This window comes from Cucumis sativus, chromosome 6, assembly GCF_000004075.3.
Source record: "Cucumis sativus cultivar 9930 chromosome 6, Cucumber_9930_V3, whole genome shotgun sequence".
In the NCBI taxonomy this organism is placed as follows: domain Eukaryota; kingdom Viridiplantae; phylum Streptophyta; class Magnoliopsida; order Cucurbitales; family Cucurbitaceae; genus Cucumis; species Cucumis sativus.
The window spans coordinates 16,137,993-16,156,096 of record NC_026660.2 but is presented as its reverse complement, the minus strand read 5'-3'; the positions used below and the strand labels follow the sequence as shown (position 1 = coordinate 16,156,096).

Below are 18,104 nucleotides of genomic sequence, written 5' to 3'. Positions count from 1 at the left end.
CTTCTTGTCTTCTTCACATAAAAAAGACGATCAAATTTCTACAAATTATTCTACCATTTCTCCCACAAAAAGTTCGCCCTGTAATTACATTTCTTTGTGTTTTCATTATCCTTTACTATTCTGCCCCTTTTTTTTATTAACCTCTACAAGCCCCCTCGTCTTTTGCCTATTTTTTTTGTAAGAAGGATGTTGAGCCGTGGTTGCCTAAGGGTATCAATTACTAGGAGTGCAATGAAGATAATAGAAAATATTAAAGAGATCATGGACAAAACCACAACAATTATGAAATTAATCATAAACTTCCTTTTCAGGTTACATTCTCTTTCTCTCTTATTTGCTAACTATGTTGCAATATTTTCTTATTTATGTTGTTTTGAAGGTTGCACCATATTATTTTCCATCATTCCTTTATAAGTTAGGCTCTTGTCAAAAAAATTTCCTTCGACATGGTAATTTTAAGTTATTTATGATCTCAATGTGAAATCACACAAGAATTATTAATTTATGAATATGGTAGATCTTTAGATGTAGATTTTTTAAAAACAAATTTCATATTTTGGTAACTGGTTTTCTTTATTATTTTAATAAATAGGAATCGACTTGCATTTTTTTTTTTTTTTTTTTTTTTTGTAAAAATAATGATTTGATTTGTTTGTTTTTAAGTATTGGGTTTGGCAAGATGTGGTTATCTCACATCCATTTTTTTTATAGAAAAGTTTGACTCAAAGACTATAAAAGAAACCTATTTCATTTATTTAGAAATTCTCACTTATAAACATTTTAAGTTTTAGTGTGATTACTCTAATTAAATTCCTTCTGTATTATCTAGTTGGAGAGTGGATAAAAAATGTGAGTGGTTAAAAACTTTGAGAATGTGTTCTTATAATGGGGTCTCTCATGAGAGAGTGTTCTTGTAATTGGGGTCGGGCTTTGAGACTCAAATTAACTACCAAATAGGCAAGACTATGGTTTGGTATTTTTATAAGTTAATTTTGGGTCGAGCATTGTGGACTTTCCATATACGTTTAAAATTTTAAGTGAGAATAAATTATTGCTAGGATTTGAGTAAATAGACGATGGGCCTTTCATTTTGGGCCATAGAGTATAATTTTCGAAATGGATCCAAACGAAGGAAGTCACTCATTGTGTGTGTGAACCTGATAAAGCCACGTAGGTTGAAGTTGCATAGACCAATTCTTTCGATCGTGTTGTTGGTTATCATACTTGTATCTTTAAAGTAGTTTGAACGAAAATGGACGATCGAGACACAAATAGCACTACACCAAAATGAACTTTTAATAGCCCATTATTTTAAATGGGATGTGGAAAAGAACAACAAAGAAAAAGCGGGAAATAAATATTTAAGTTCCCTCTAAATATTTTCCCCCATTTTCGGCCTCTTTCAATCTAATTCATTTTGCTCTCTAGTGCGCTCTAGCACGACTACGAAAGCCACGTTGAAACCCAACACGACGACTGCGATACCCTGCCTCTCACGATTGTTTCACAACAACATGCTGATCTCTCACCGTCGTCCACATTGGTTTTGCTTAGGGTTCGTCGTCTACCAGCCCATCCTCTGCTACTGTTAGACACTTGAAGCTAATGATTCAAGGTTAGTCTTTCTTCTTCTTTCTTCTACCTCGTTTTTATGGTAAGTGCATTGAATGGAATATCACAGTATATAAACTCTTTTCACCATTCCAAACTCTGAAATATTACTGTTGACCCAAATAATTTATCCACCATACTGTAGATCTTAAGTTCCACATCCTCTAACAACCTCTGCTTACTATCTCTTTGCATCAACAACAATGTAAATACCTTCCAACTTCTATGCTCTCCTCGGTTATTGTCTCTTAATTTATGGGTAAGCTATTTTTCTATAGAAAAGTAGTTGGTGTGAAACAACCAATGGTCTGCATCAACTTCTATTTCATGAGCTTCGTAAACAAGTTTGGCATCAATACAATGTACTTTGGCTTTGACTTTATCTGTTTTCTTGTTGTACTGTATGTAGTTCAATTTTTGTCCTTTCGTGAATGCTGATTGTTCATATTTGTAGCATTAGATGGAAGAAGGAATTGTAGGGACATTAATAAAGAACCTTGTGACGTCATTTTTTTTAACTATCTAATTGAATAAATTGTAATGTTGGACAAGTAGAGTGCTTAGAATTAAATTTCTAATAATGATCCGCCAACTATTTAAGTCAAACAAGAACTGGATTTTACAACTTCAACTTTTATACACTACTTCTAACTTCATGGGACAAACACACCCTACAAACTCATACTAACATACAAATTATGGAGAGATTATGAAATTCTATATTTAAGAGTTTGGTAACAATTTTTTATTCCACTTGGGACGTAGTTGAAAACCTATTTCGAGATAGATACATTTTAATATTTTTTATATCTTTCGAGATAAGATATAAAATATTATTAAAATTAAGGTGATTCATTTTTTTATCTTTTATACATTTTTTTTTATTTCACAAATGTATTTTTTTTGTTCTTGATGTATGATAATTTTATAAATTTTATTTGTTGACTTTTTTTTTTTAATTCTAATAACCGATAAGAAGTATATGTTTATGGATTATTTAAACTTTTAATTATTTTCATTCATAAGTAATATTAAAAAGAATATGGATTATTATTATTGCCTTTTATACAAAACCCTCTCTCCCGTCAAATTTCTTCCCCATCCTTCTTCCAACGGTAACTCTCTCTACTTCCTCTCCCCTCTCCCCTTCTCTTTCGCTCTCTGTGAGTAACCCATCTTGCCGATCCACACCATCATCTTCTCCTAGCCCTAATGGCGCCAGAATCAAGAGCGGCAGACCCCTCGAAAACCCAATTCGTCTTCCAAAGTCCTTTTGTTCCACCGTCACCGTCAGATCCCGACTCCATGGTTCTTGATTCCAAACCCTCGCCGGCTAAGTTGAAGAGCCCGCTTCCACCTAGGTCTCCCTCTTCTAACCCACTTAAGCGGAAGGTATGAAGACCGTTCCTGAGAATTCCATCTCTGGATTGTCTGATTCGGGTATGAAGGTATTTTACGTGTTGTGTATGATTATGGGGTTTTGGATTATTTGTCTTAATTTCGGTGGTGTAGTGACAGTTTTAGTTTAAGATTCAAGTTTGGAAGTTTTGCCTAGTGTGAACTTTCTGTGATTTTCAGGTGGTAGTGCGCTTGCTGCCGCCATCCAAGGACGGAGATGAAGGGGATAATATAATACAAAAGGTTATGTGTCGATGAAGTTAGCGGACAGTGGGCAGATGCAGATGAATTCTTTAATGAGGTAAACCTGATCAGAGGATTACTTGAAAGCAAACCTATTCTTTATTTGAATTTCGATAATTAAAGATTTGTCATAAAAAAAAAAAAGGGGGAACTTCACTTTTGGCCTAACCAAAACCAGACCACCTACTCTTAGCGTTCTAGACATAGCATCGATTTTGATGAGGGAGTTGCCAATTGGATCGATATTATTTATGGGGCCATATTCCTTAGGGAAAAACTTTCTCAGAATTTTATGATTTTGATCTGGTTTGATGTAGAAATATGGAAAGGCAGCTGTGGATAACCTCCATCAGATAAATTAGGAAGCGGATTAAAAAATATATGATATGGTTATGCCATCAGTATATATCTACAACAAAAGAAAACAAAAAGAATTAGATACTTAAGAATTCAAATAGCAATATTTATTAAGAGTTCTACACTTCAATGATTTTACATAAAATTCTCACTCTCCCTCTATTGTAGCCTTTTCCAGCCACTGCACAAATGCCCACGGTCTGTTCAAGACGATGTGGCCCTGAGAACAGAATATACAGTTTAATGAAATACGAAAAAGAATCCTACACATTTGAAAACAAGACATTACATTTCATGGGAAAGAAACAATGAGTACGTCCAAAGTAACAATAACTGAGTTAAATGAAGATAAAGAAGGAGGTGCAAAGAAATATGCTTTAAAATCTCATTACTGGTTCTATTATTATCATTAATAAGATTGATTTATTCTATAAATTGTCTTCAATATCTTTAGAGCACAGTTGTAAAGGAGATCCTAGTTCATATTGCCAAAACTCAAATCTTAATATTTTTTTTGAAGAGTTAGGCAAATCACTATTTAGATGCGGACTACTTTAATACTTCAATGAGATATTTTGTGGCTGTACAGGAACAGGCTATGTGAAAGAGACCAGGCTATTCGCAAACTGGAAAGGGAAATAGAAGATAAAGATAGGGAATTGCAATCAATTAAATTAGACAACGACGCAGTGTTTTTTTTTTCCCCCCTCATGCTTGATGTGCTTACATAAGAATGTTTTGTAATGATCTGCTTTTTTCTTCACTAACCCTTTTATTCTATAATTTCTTCACAGGCTTGGGCCAAGGATGATCTTCTGCGGGAACAAGATAAGGAAATAGCAACTTAAAGGTTACATTTTTTGTTGATGCCCTTCAATTTTTCCCTTCTTTTGCCATTGATTTTACTTTTTGCTTACGCTAACATCCTAGCACATTCTTTAGTATTTTAATTTTATTGCAGTACATTATATTGAATCTTCATTTTCCTTGGCTGTGCTATAAATGGTGTTTCTTCTATATGGATTTGCATTATACAACAGTACCGTATTAAGTCATAAAGTTAAGAAAATTAGAAAGACACCCTTTGTAGGAGAGAACATGATCCTTCCTTTAAAGTAAATTGAGAGAATTTCCTCTACTTCCTCAATTTTAAGGCTTGAGGTTTGAAGAACAAGGATGAATAATCAACGAAAGAGGAATGAAGAGGTTTCTCCTTTAGCGAAAATAGCGATTTTTCGTTTTTCATACTTCCAAAAACACACAATTATGAACTTATTGTGCATTAAATTGATCGAGAGGCCTTCCAATTGTTTGTTAATCTATAGTTTCTGTCTCTATTTTAATTAACTGCTACAAGTAGAAGCTTAACTACATGGTTAGAGTTCTATCAAAAAAGGAAAGAAAAAAAAGAAGAAAGATCATGTGATAAATTTATAGAAATGCCATTAAATTATTTTCTAACCTTTGATTTCTGTTTCTGTGGTAAATTACTGCTACTAGAAATCTAATTGTGTTCGGTTAGTTAGACTTCATGGGTTTGAATTTATTTATTTTTTTGTTAAAGAGGTTCCATTATACAGAATACCCCTAAACTTTGTACTTTATATAGAAATACCATTGAAAACACACTCAAGACATAAACTACCAAAAGAGTTAAAAATACAGTTACTATAATTATCCTAATTTTAGTAATAAATGAAATTGAGAGAATTTCCTTTGATTTTCAGGAACAAGGATAATTAATCAATGAAAAAGAAATGAAGAGGTTTATCCATGCAAGCTTCAAACCAAAGTCAAGGATGTCGATCCTTCCAGGGGAGTCCAAAGTTCCCCCTTATTCTTCTCCCTTTATATTTATTTTCAAAAGCTTGCAATTTTTTAAGTGGGGGTGGGCAATAGCTTACATGTTTAGTCTAAACTTGGGGGTTCAAATGTTTTGCCCAAATTTCAAAATTTCTAAAAAAAATTTCCTTACAATAAGGAGCATTATACCTTATTAGCTTACTTAGATCTTGCATAAAAAGCATGACCGGCAACCCTTGACCACTGAGCTTGGGTTTGTGATGTAAAATTCTGAATGTTGATGATTATATGTGCTGAAATTTGAGAATAAGCTGCCGTCTTTTTTGGTTTACGTCCCTTTTTAGCGATATCTTATTGAGATGTTAGCGATATCTTGTTGAGATGTGAATGCTTGATTGAGAAAATGGTATGTGTGTTGTGAATGCTTGATTGCATGTATATAATAAATAAGTGCATGGATACTTTTCTAGCTTTGTCTTCCTTTGTTGCTTTGCCGTGACTTACCTATGATGCGCTTAGTCCAAACCTAGCCTAGATAGAGTTAAAAAAGGATAGGAGGTACTCTTTAGAAATTGAGATGGTTTTAATAAATAACATGAGTTAGGAGCCGTTTGTCTAGCCACAATGAACTGAATCCCTTTAGAAAAGGGTGGACATTAACAAAACTTGTTGCCACTTCGAAGGAGTAGTCAAACTTAGAAACTAAGTGTAGAACCATAGAAAGGTTAGCCCACCGGTTCTAGCAAGACCTAGTTACCACATTGCATATAAAAGAAAGAATAGAGAGACTTGCAAACGTAAACAGTGACACAATTAAGAGCTAAAAAAACAAACAACATATGCAATATACATCAGAAAAATCCCATAAAAAATGAGGGAAACTTCACTTATGGCCTAACCAAAACCAGACCACCTACTCTTAGCGTTCTAGACATAGCATCGAGTTTGATGAGGGCTTTGAAAAGAGGAGGAATCCTCCCCGTTCCACACTAGGGGGAAAACGAGGCTTGTTGTCACTCCGAAGGGAGCAGTCAAACTTAGCATTGAGTTTGACGAGGGCTTTGAAAAGAGGAGGAATCCTCCCCGTTCCATAGTAGGGGGAAAACGAGGCTTGTTGTCACTCCGAAGGGAGCAGTCAAACTTAGAAACTAAGTCTAGAACCATAGAAAGGTTACCCACCGGTTCTTGTGTGCGTACCAAAGAAACAAAAGAGATAGTTGCAAATGTAAAACGTAAAACAGCGAGACAATTAAGAGCTAAAAAAAACAAACAACATATGCAATATACATCAGAAAAAATCCCATATAAAAATGAGGGGAAACTTCACTTATGGCCTAACCAAAACCAGACCACCTACTCTTAGCGTTCTAGACATAGCATCGAGTTTGATGAGGGCTTTGAAAAGAGGAGGAATCCTCCCCGTTCCACAATAGGGGGAAAACGAGGCTTGTTGTCACTCGAAGGGAGCAGTCAAACTTAGCATTGAGTTTGACGAGGGCTTTGAAAAGAGGAGGAATCCTCCCCGTTCCATAGTAGGGGGAAAAGAGGCTTGTTGTCACTCACTCGAACGGGAGCAGTCAAACTTAGAAACTAAGTCTAGAACCATAGAAAGAAAGGTTACCCCACCGGTTCTTGTGTGTGCGTACCAAAGAAAAAAAAGAGATAGTTGCAAATGTAAAACGTAACAACCGAGACAATTAAGAGCTAAAAACAAACAACATATGCAATATACATCAGAAAAATCCCATAAAAAATGAGGGGAAACTTCACTTATGGCCTAAACCAAAACCAGACCACCTACTCTTAGCGTTCTAGACACATAGCATCATCGAGTTTGATGAGGGCTCTGAAAAGAGGAGGAATCCTCCCCGTTCCACACTAGGGGGAAAACGAGGCTTGTTGTCACTCCGAAGGGAGCAGTCAAACTTAGCATTGAGTTTGACGAGGGCTTTGAAAAGAGGAGGAATCCTCCCCGTTCCATAGTAGGGGGAAAACGAGGCTTGTTGTCACTCGAAGGGAGCAGTCAAACTTAGAAACTAAGTCTAGAACCATAGAAAGGTTACCCCACCGGTTCTTGTGTGCGTACCAAAGAAACAAAAGAGATAGTTGCAAATTAAAACGTAAAACAGCGAGACAATTAAGAGCTAAAAAAAACAAACAACATATGCAATATACATCAGAAAAATCCCATAAAAAATGAGGGGAAACTTCACTTATGGCCTAACCAAAACCAGACCACCTACTCTTAGCGTTCTAGACATAGCATCGAGTTTGATGAGGGCTCTGAAAAGAGGAGGAATCCTCCCCGTTCCACACTAGGGGAAAACGAGGCTTGTTGTCACTCCGAAGGGAGCAGTCAAACTTAGCATTGAGTTTGACGAGGGCTTTGAAAAGAGGAGGAATCCTCCCGTTCCATAGTAGGGGGAAAACGAGGCTTGTTGTCACTCCGAAGGGAGCAGTCAAACTTAGAAACTAAGTCTAGAACCATAGAAAGGTTACCCCACCGGTTCTTGTGTGCGTACCAAAGAAACAAAAGAGATAGTTGCAAATGTAAAACGTAAAACAGTGACACAATTAAGAGCTTAAAAAAACAAACAACATATGCAATATACATCAGAAAAATCCCATAAAAAATGAGGGGAAACTTCACTTATGGCCTAACCAAAACCAGACCACCTACTCTTAGCGTTCTAGACATAGCATCGAGTTTGATGAGGGCTTTGAAAAGAGGAGGAATCCTCCCCGTTCCACACTAGGGGGAAAACGAGGCTTGTTGTCACTCCGAAGGGAGCAGTCAAACTTAGCATTGAGTTTGACGAGGGCTTTGAAAAGAGGAGGAATCCTCCCCGTTCCATAGTAGGGGGAAAACGAGGCTTGTTGTCACTCCGAAGGGAGCAGTCAAACTTAGAAACTAAGTCTAGAACCATAGAAAGGTTACCCACCGGTTCTTGTGTGCGTACCAAAGAAACAAAAGAGATAGTTGCAAATGTAAAACGTAAAAAAACGAGACAATTAAGAGCTAAAAAAAACAAACAACATATGCATTATACATCAGAAAAATCCCATTCAGATTGTTTTATCTTCTCATGTTGGGCTACTTCCAAGCAATGTTTTAAGTGAAGGGTGGATAATAACTCACTTGTTTAGTCTAACCTTGGGGATTTCAAATTTTGTCCAAATTTCAAAATTTTTCAAAAGTTTTTCATTACAATAATGAGCATCATAGCTTCTTAGATCTTGCATAAAAGGCATGACTGTCAACCCTTGAGCACTAAGCTCGGGTTTGTGACGTGAGATTCTGAATTTTGATGAGTATATGTACTGAAATTTGAGAATAAGCTTATGTCCTTTTTGTGTTTGCTAAGTTTCAACTAATACTCTCAGTATTTATCTTTGTGCTTATGTGATAGATTTGTTATGCACTGTAGTGATGTGGGGTGTTTCCTTATTTTCTGCATCATAAATACCTTATTTTTTTGCATCTTAATTGGTACTGAAATTTTGTTTGTTTCAGTGGAAGAGGCACTATCAGCATTGACATGTACATGTGATTTTAAGCAAGAACCAGGAGAGTGAGAGTTTTAGTGTGCCGTATTTAGAATTTGCCGATATCTTTTTCCCGTTTCAGCAAGTATTCCTGATAGTGGGGGTAACTCTCAAGTCTGCCTTTTCTTCATGAAATTTGTAGATTATCTAAGAATACTAATATCATTTAATGGTGACATTTTTTAGCAACTTTTCTTAACCACACTTTTTCATTAAGTTTACTCTTGTTTAATTGACAGATTCTTCGAGTAATGCTAGATATTGGTTCTAACAACGAGAAGTTACTTAATGATCCTCTTTGTAAGTGAAAGGGAAACCTTCATGTCTTTTATCTCCATATTTTCCTTGTAATGTATTTTGCTTATATTGCTCTGTTTCTGTGTCAATGACGATATATCTGGGCTTTTTGTTGTTGTGGTGGTGGTGGTGAAATATTTTATTTAAGCCTCTAGTTAATATTTATGCTTACTTAACAGAAAATTTGTTGCTTGAGCTTGCTTCATTTCGTCCTTTTACTTGTTTAAGTCCTCCAAAAAGTATTCATTACTTTAATAAATTCCCTCACCAGCATCATCACCTCTTAGTCAACAAACTGTTTTTTCCCAAATGCAAAAAAGGAAAAAAAAAATAAATAAAGACAATCAAGAACAACCATCAACAACATGAAAAAAAAAAAGAGAAGAAAAAGATAGCTACTGAAAAACATTACTACCCATTTTCATTATCATAATCCTCTACTATGCTTTTCCACCTTCTAACCCATTTTTCCATTGCAGGATTTATTGGAGTTGAGGAGTCCCACAATCTTTATGTTCTGTTTGTTTCTCCATCACTTTTTCAAGGCTGTTCAATTGGAGTTCCATCTTCAGGTAATATTAATGTGTTTGTTTCTAAGATAATTTTGTTAAACACTTGTTTTTGTTGTCTCCATCCACCAACTGTTTGATGAAATGCCGCATTGAACAATTTTATGGGTTCTTGGGAAGCATGTGATCTATGTGTTGTGGAATTTGTATAATTAGTTAGAGTGATTTAGAAAAACTTTTGTATTTGTAGTTGGATAGACAATTCATTCCATATTTAGAGCATGATTAAGAGTTATTTTGAAAATGTTAAAATTACTTCAAAAGATATTTGGATAATTTAAATGACTTTCGTCTATTGTATGATGATCATGTTTGATAGATCGAAAACTTTTCTTCTTCTTCTTCTTCGTTTCTTCCTGCTGCCTATTCGACCTTCAACTTTGAGTGTAGTTGCTTGGCTGTCGAATGGCCACCACTCAAAGTCACTCCCCGCCTTCTTATCACTCTTAATTTCCTTAACAACAAAGTCAAACTGCTACAGAACAATCGAATTTTTGTTTGATTAATTTTCTATCCACAGGAGGCTTTTGTATGTTGATCACCCTTGTTTTCTTTGAAAAGTTTAAACTTCCATACACGATATATTGGGAAACTTTCACATTCCTCGAGACATTAAAAGCTCAAGAGCATTGATTTTGAGCAAAATAAAAATGAAAATCTCTTTTAATTTCCAGCAACACCATATTTGAAGTTCATTGTATTTTCTTCTTCCAACTACAGGTTGACATGATTGTCTTGACAGATGGAAGTCGTATTCTTGGCCTCGGTGACCTTGGAGTTCAGGGAATAGGAATACCTCGGTGGTTACCTCGGTGACCTCTGTTTGTGTTTGCTAAGTTTCAACTAATACTCTCAGTATTTATCTTTGTGCTTATGTGATAGATTTCTTATGCACTGTAGTGATTTGGGGTGTTTTCTTATTTTCTGCATCTTAGCTACCTTATTTGCTGCATCTTAATTGCTAACGATTTAGGGATCATAAGCCTTGTCCTCTTTGTTGAAAAAAAAAATGGTTGTTTGAAAGAGGAATTACTATTACTATTACGTCAAATTACATATTGAATGAAAAAGAAAATTACAATTTCTTTTAGCGCTATGTAATGGTAGTCAGGTATAGTAGTCATGCCTTTGCTCTAGCTTATATATTCATGTCTATGTTACTTTCACACTTCTATTTATTAATTTCATGAAGTCAGTGGGTTTGCAAAATGAAAGAATCGTCATCCTTTTTAAACCACTAGTCCTAATGTTTCAAATGAATTTTCCAATTTCTTTTTGGGCTGATGTTTCCATAGCCCGTTTCTTAACAAATTGCATGCCCTCTTCCATTTTTAAGGGTGAGATACCTTTTTGTATCTTATGCCCCAAACAACATTTGTTTCTCATTCCACCCAAAATAATTGGTTATACTTGATTTGTCCAAGACGTTCGGCCTCAACATACAAAGTTGGATCCAAAGACCTTAAAATATATCTTTTTGGTTATTCTCGTGTTCTTTGAACATTCCTCCTTTTATTCCTCACCTTCTTTCTCTTCGAATATGAGTCGAGGGAGTATCAAGAGTCAAAGGATGATTTCTTTATCTACAATGTTATCTCTCCTTCTAATCCTCTTTGTGGTTCATCTTCACGTGTGTTTACTTCTATTTGTCAACCCATCACTGAAGTCTATGATCGACGATAACCTTCTTCAATTCCATGCCCTACCCCTAAGGCTTCTTCGTCATTGGATCCAGAAATGAGTGATGATCTTCCTATTGCTCTTCGTAAAGGTAAACTTAAGTGTGCTCATCTTATTTCCTCTTCTGTTTCATATAACCATTAGTTGTCTTCTGCATGTTCTTTCATTGCATCATTAGAGTTTGTATCATTAAGCCTATTCTCATCTTGGTTGGTGTGTTGCAATGGTGGAGGAGATGATTACTTTAGATGATAATTGTACTTGGGATTTAGTTTCTCTCCCTGCACGAAAAAAGTATATCAGTTGCAAATGGGTGGTTACAATTAAAGTTAATCCTGATGGTTTTGTCGCTCAATTAAAAGTACACCTTGTAGTGAAAGGCTACGCACAAACATGGCGTTAACTATGCTGATACTTTTTCTCGAGTAGTAAAAATGACATTTGTGAGGTTGTTTATTTCACTAACTTCAATCAGTCACTGGCCTTTACATCAGCTTGATATTTTTTAAAAGGAGGTGTAATTATGAGTCAATAAAAAGGACCTGATCATGTTGAGGAAGGAGACCCAACCTTGTCTGGTTTCTCATGAGTAGATGGATGAAGGATTGTATTCCAGAGAAGTTTCGAGCAACACACCTCAGAAACCAATCAGATGGGGTTCAGAATTTGGATAGCTTTGTTGTTTCGGTTTCATCACTCGCATATTTGTTGAAAAACTTCCAGTTTGGTTCTTTTACAAGAACATCTATTGAATCAATGAACCACTCTAATTGGATCTTGGATAAAGTGAGGATTTTTTGGAAGTCTACATCTTCAATATTGAACCTCCCCTTTTCGAACTAGATACAGTAGAAAGTGTCTACCATTTTTCAACTTTTGACTTCCATTTCTGAAAAAGATGGAGTTGTAACTCCCCGGGTTTGGCGTTGTCGTCGACGTCACCGTGAGAAGGTGTGGCCGGAATGAAGAGAGAAGAGGGTGGGTGAGAGGAGAGGAGAGGTTCAATATTTGTTTCCAACTTTTTTACATCAGCTTGATATTAAAAGTGCATTTTGTTAGGATCCCACCTAATAAGGATTACCTCAAGAAGAAAAGATGAACTCAAGAATACTTAAAAAACATCCAAACATGAAATATATATTAGAAGATCTTAGTAACAAGTAACAAGTAACCCTAGCCTTTTGAGAGGGTTAGACTCTCCTAAGGTTCCCTTACAAGGAAAACTTTCTCAAAATTCTTCACCTCTCTCCAACCCCTCTCCCACTATTTATAACAAAAAGAACTAACCAACTTACCATCTATTTACTATATGACCTTACTAACAACCATTTTCATTTTCTCCTAATAATCCACTATTTTTCTATCTAGGGTCCTTACACATTTTCATCCCCGCCTCGATTTTCTGTCACAACCCAATATGTTTCCATTCGCCAGCCTCTCTATGATCCCTGTACTAATTCCATTGCCATTTTCTTCCTTGTCGTTACCCATTCTATCTTACTCCGATGACCTTCGAAATTCCTTTATTCATCTTCTTCATTGCCTAGCTTCCTCATCCCTTCCCTACTTTGATATAACTCGCATGCCACAAAAGAAAGGCAAGGAAAGTAACGTACCTCAACAAAATCTTGGCCTATATATATGATCAGCCTCTCAATGTTGCCACTCCAATGAGCCGTTTCTTCTATTTTCACAGATCGTATCCAGGTCGACTTGTTCCACATAGGTACTGTTTGATTCTTCTTTTTGTTTTCTTCACTACCACCAAGTATCAATGATCGCTTCCTCAATCGTTTCTTTGCCTTCCTTCTCATCCATAGTGTTTGCCTCCTTTCCCATGCTTCCGCCTTCTCTGCTCGGTGTTTCCATTTCCACCAAGTGTTTGTCTCTGACCACCCCACCCTTAGTCGTCGGCCATGGGAATACACAGTTAGATTTGGCTTCCTCTTCCCTTCATCTTTTTCATGGTCGTTCTTCGATTCCTTCATCTTCAAGTCATTGTTCCATTTTTGTTTTTCTTCAACTTTAATTTTTTCTAGTTTCTTCTCCGCTCTTTCTTTATCTCTTTGCAGCCCTTCAGAAAGCGTTTGATGTATTGTTTTAGCACTCCTCTCTATTCTTTTTGCCTTGCAATCCACAATCCATTTCTGCATATGCTCCCATGTCCATGGAGTTTCTCCCCTCTCATCCACCTCAAGTTTGCAATTAGCAGCCCATTTAAGTGCTTGCTCCCAAGTCCCTCTCTCAACTGCGGTCGAGTCTTCTTCCATCTTTCCTTTCATTTTCAACACCGATCCCTCCGACGTAGCAGATTCTTCCCGTCGCAACTAACATTGTTTTCTCGTAATTCCTCTGCCAGCCTTTCGATGCTTTTGGACAACTCCAAAGTTACATCTTTAAGTTCCCTAATGTCCTTCTCATTCTTCTCCAACCTCTCCTCCATTTGTTTTTGCATCCAAGCCCGTGTCATCCCCAAGATGTTACGGCTCTGATACCAATTTGTTAGGATCCCACCTAACAAGGATTACCTCAAGGAGAAAAGATGAACTCAAGAATACTTAAAATACATCCAAACATGAAATATATATTAGAAGATCTTAATAACAAGTAACAAGTAACCCTAGCCTTTTGAGAGGGTTAGACTCTCCTAAGGTTCCCTTACAAGGAAAACTTTCTCAAAATTCTTCACACCTCTCTCCAACCCCTCTCCCACTATTTATAACAAAAAGAACTAACCAACTTACCATCTATTTACTATATGACCTTACTAACAACCATTTTCATTTTCTCCTAATAATCCACTATTTTTCTATCTAGGGTCCTTACACATTTCTTCATGGTGATCCTCAAGAAGGGGTGTATATGGAGCAACCACTAGGGTTTGTTGCTCAGGGGAAGAATGGAAAGGCGTGTCGCCTTTGTAAATCTTTGGATGGACTAAAACATAGTCCACAGGCTTGGTTTGGAAAATTTATTAAGGTGATCGAAAGTTTTGGAATGCAAAAGAGCACGTTAGATCATTCAATCTTTTTTAAAAGATCCGAGAGTGGGGTGATCCTAATCGTAGTATATGTTGATGCAATTGTGGTTGTTGGTGATGATGCTTTAGATGTCCAGTCCCTGAAGACTTTTCTCTATTGCCAATTCCAAATAAAAGATTTGAGCATGTTGAAATACCTCCTAGGAATTTGAGGTAAAAACAGGCAAGAAAGCAATACTATTATCACAGAGAAAATATGGACTTGTTGACTGAAACATGGAAGGTAGGTGCCAAGCCATGTAGTACCCCAACGATGCCTAACTTATAGCTCACAAAAGATGGAGAATTGTTGAAAGATCTTCAAAGATATAGGAGGTTAGAGGGAAAACTTAATTACCTTCCAGCGAATCGACTCGACATAGCCTATTTAGTGAGTATTATGAGCCAGTGTATGTCATGCCCTAAAGTTGATCATTCAGCTGCTTTGGAATGATTCAGTGTTATCTGAAGGCTGCTCTCGGGCATGATTTTATTATATAAGGATTATAGTCATACTAATATTGAATGTTTCTCAGATGTTAATTGGTAAAATCTAAAGAAGACAAAAGATCAACTTCAGGATATTTTGTTTTTGTTGGTGGCAATTTGATGTCTTGGAAAAGTAAGAAACAAAATGTGGTGTCACATTCAAGTGCATAATAAAAAATATAGAGCAATTGCACAGTTTTTGTGTGAATTGGATATATCAACTTTTTTACTATTGTTGAGTTGGGATTTGAAATCACCACACCAGCAAAATTGTGGTGTGATAATCAAGCAGCACTTGATATCGCATTTAATCCGGTGTTCCATGAAGTTAATGACAATTCTATCACTGGTTCTTTTTGTTCTATATCAAGTTCAATAGCTTTTACCTCAAGTTCCTCTGTACGATCATCCTCTTCCACTACTTCCAATTCCTCCCCATTTGCTTGAACAACTAACACTCTGAGTTCCTTCTGATCCTTCACCTTACATCTATGGCCTGCACAAAATTTTTCCTCACAACAAAAGCAGAGCCCTTTCTCACGTCTGGCTTGAAACTCAGCATCACAAAAAGTCGTCTTGATGGTCCATGTGTTATTTGAATGGTTGGTGATGGCCTTTGGCTTATCCAATGCACCGAGCACCTTCATGAGGTTGATGAACCAGGTGCTCGTTTCTAAACCAGTTCATAGTGGTTTACTTTGATGACATCCTCTTGTACAACAATAGTACTGAAGACCACATTCAGCACTTAAGAAAATTGTTCCAAGTCCTGGCCGAAACTGAACTGTACATTAATCCAAAGAAACGTACATTCCTCACCAAGGAAATTGTCTTTCTCGGCTTCGTAATCAAAGAAGGAAAAGTAGGTATGGAACCAAAGAAGACAGAAGCCATAAAGTCTTGGCCAATACCAACCTCCATCAAGGAGGTACAAGCCTTCCTTGGCTTGGCATCCTTTTACAGAAGATTCATCAGAAACTTCAGCTCAATAGTGGCCGACTGCCTAAAGAAAGGGAACTATAAGTGGAACGAAGAGCAACAGCAGAGCTTTGAAGAGATAAAAAGAAGACTAACTTCCAGCCCTATTCTACAGTTGTCGAACTTCGCATCACCCTTTGAAGTAGCTGTTGATGCTTGCGGAACCGAATTGGAGCCGAGTTATCACAGCAAGGCCACCCTATTGAATACTTCAGTAAGAAGTTGAGCACAACAAGACAGTCCTGGAGCACTTACGAACAAGAGCTTTATGCCCTTGTCCGAGCACTCAAACAGTAGGAACATTACCTCCTATGCAGGGAATTTGTACTCCTAACGAACCGCTTCTCTTTGAAAGATCTCTAGTCACAAAAGAATATTACTCGGATGCACGCACGATGGATCTCCTTCCTACAAAGGTTCGACTTTGTCATTAGGCACCAAAATGGTAAGGAGAACAAGGTGGCAGATGCACTATCCAGGAAGAGCTCCTTACTCACTATTCTATCCATGGAGATCGAGGCATTCAAACACTTACCTAACCTATATGGGGAAGACGTTGACTTCGCCATGACATGGACCAAATGCAGCCACTACACCAAGGCGGAAGACTTCCATATAATGGAAGGATATCTATTCAAAGGAGATCAGTTGTGTATCCCACACACATCACTTCTAGAAGCACTACTAAAAGAGGCTCATTCAGGAGGATTGGCTGGACACTTCGGGCAGGATAAAACTTTTGAAATAATCTTTAAGAGATACTACTGGCCTTAATTAAGAAGATACTGTAACAACTTTATTAAAAGGTGCCCTATTTGCCAAAGAGCTAAAGGTTCAAGTATAAACGCAGGCCTGTACTCACCATTACCTACCCCAATTTCCATTTGAGAAGATCTATCAATTGATTTCGGGCTCTGATTACCAAAAACTCAAAGGCAGTATGACTGAGTCATGGTTGTAGTCGACAGATTCAGTAAAATGGCACACTTTGTGGCTTGTAAGAAGTCAAATGATGCCACCTACATAGCTAATTTATTCTGTCGAGAGATAGTTCGGCTGCACGGAGTACCAAAGACCATTGTTTCTAATCGGGATGTCAAGTTCCTAAGCCATTTCTGGAAGACATTATGGAGCAAATTTGACACAACCTTGAATGAAATATAGCACAACATCACACCCTCAAACAGATGGCCAAACAAAGTTACAAATAGAACTGTCGACAAATATGCTGTCTTAGTGGATCCAAACCAAAACAGTGGGACTTAGCTCTTGCACAGTCAGAATTCGCCTTCAACAATATGAAGAATAGATCAACCGGCAAATGTCCATTTGAGGTCGTATACACAAAACAGCCAAGACTAACAACCTTTGACCTAGCATCACTCCCCACAACTATTGACACTAGCTCAGAAGCAGAAAATGGTAGAAAAGATTCAGAATTTACACGAAGAAGTCCATAACCACCTAAAAGAATCAACTCAGTCCTACAAAAAGGCAGCAGACAAAAAGAGAAGACAAGCTACCTTTACTGAGGGAGACTTAGTAATGATTCACCTCAGAAAAATTCGATTTCCAACTGGAACACAAACTGAAAGACAGACAATTAGGACCATTTCGTGTCCTAGAAAAGATTTGAGATAACGCTTACAGAATTGAACTACCACCAGACTTGCACATTCATCCTATTTTTAACGTGGCAGACCTGAAACAGTACTATGCCCCAGATGATTTCTGCCTTGTCAACTAAGTCACTCGGGTCGAGTTCCATGCTAGGGGGTGGAATGATGTAATATAGAATGCCATGGCTAAACAGCTGTAGTTAGTTAGTAAAACAGTTTAAATAATTAAACTGTTTAGCTGTTAAGACTGCAATTAAAACTGTTTCATAAAAACAGTTATTTCAACTACTTGTAACTACTTACAATCCTCAATATATACTCCATCTCTTAGCCACTATTGGTGGAGAATTCATTGTGAAAAACTAAGTCCAACTTGAATTACATCAGTTTATTAAGTCTGTTGATTTGTGGATGAACTAAAACATATACATCTTTTCTAAAAAGGATAAAAAAAACTGCATAAGTTTTCATTTTCACAACTCTATGATTTGTGAT

General features: G+C 36.8%; 1 long non-coding RNA gene across 3 annotated transcripts; it reads left to right on the top strand.

Annotated features, from left to right (window-relative positions):
* The first annotated feature begins 1,334 nt into the window (after positions 1 to 1,334).
* LOC116404752 lies at positions 1,335 to 11,990 on the top strand. Of its 3 annotated transcripts, none has more exons than XR_004217811.1 (8): positions 1,335 to 1,615; positions 3,190 to 3,310; positions 4,199 to 4,298; positions 4,404 to 4,459; positions 8,927 to 9,061; positions 9,198 to 9,258; positions 9,735 to 9,827; positions 10,545 to 11,990. It is a non-coding gene; the product is annotated as an uncharacterized LOC116404752 (long non-coding RNA). The 3 variants fall into 3 exon arrangements; XR_004217812.1 differs by lacking the exon at positions 1,335 to 1,615 and adding an exon at positions 2,574 to 3,051; XR_004217810.1 differs by lacking the exon at positions 1,335 to 1,615 and adding an exon at positions 2,574 to 3,059.
* Positions 11,991 to 18,104: the final 6,114 nt, after the last annotated feature.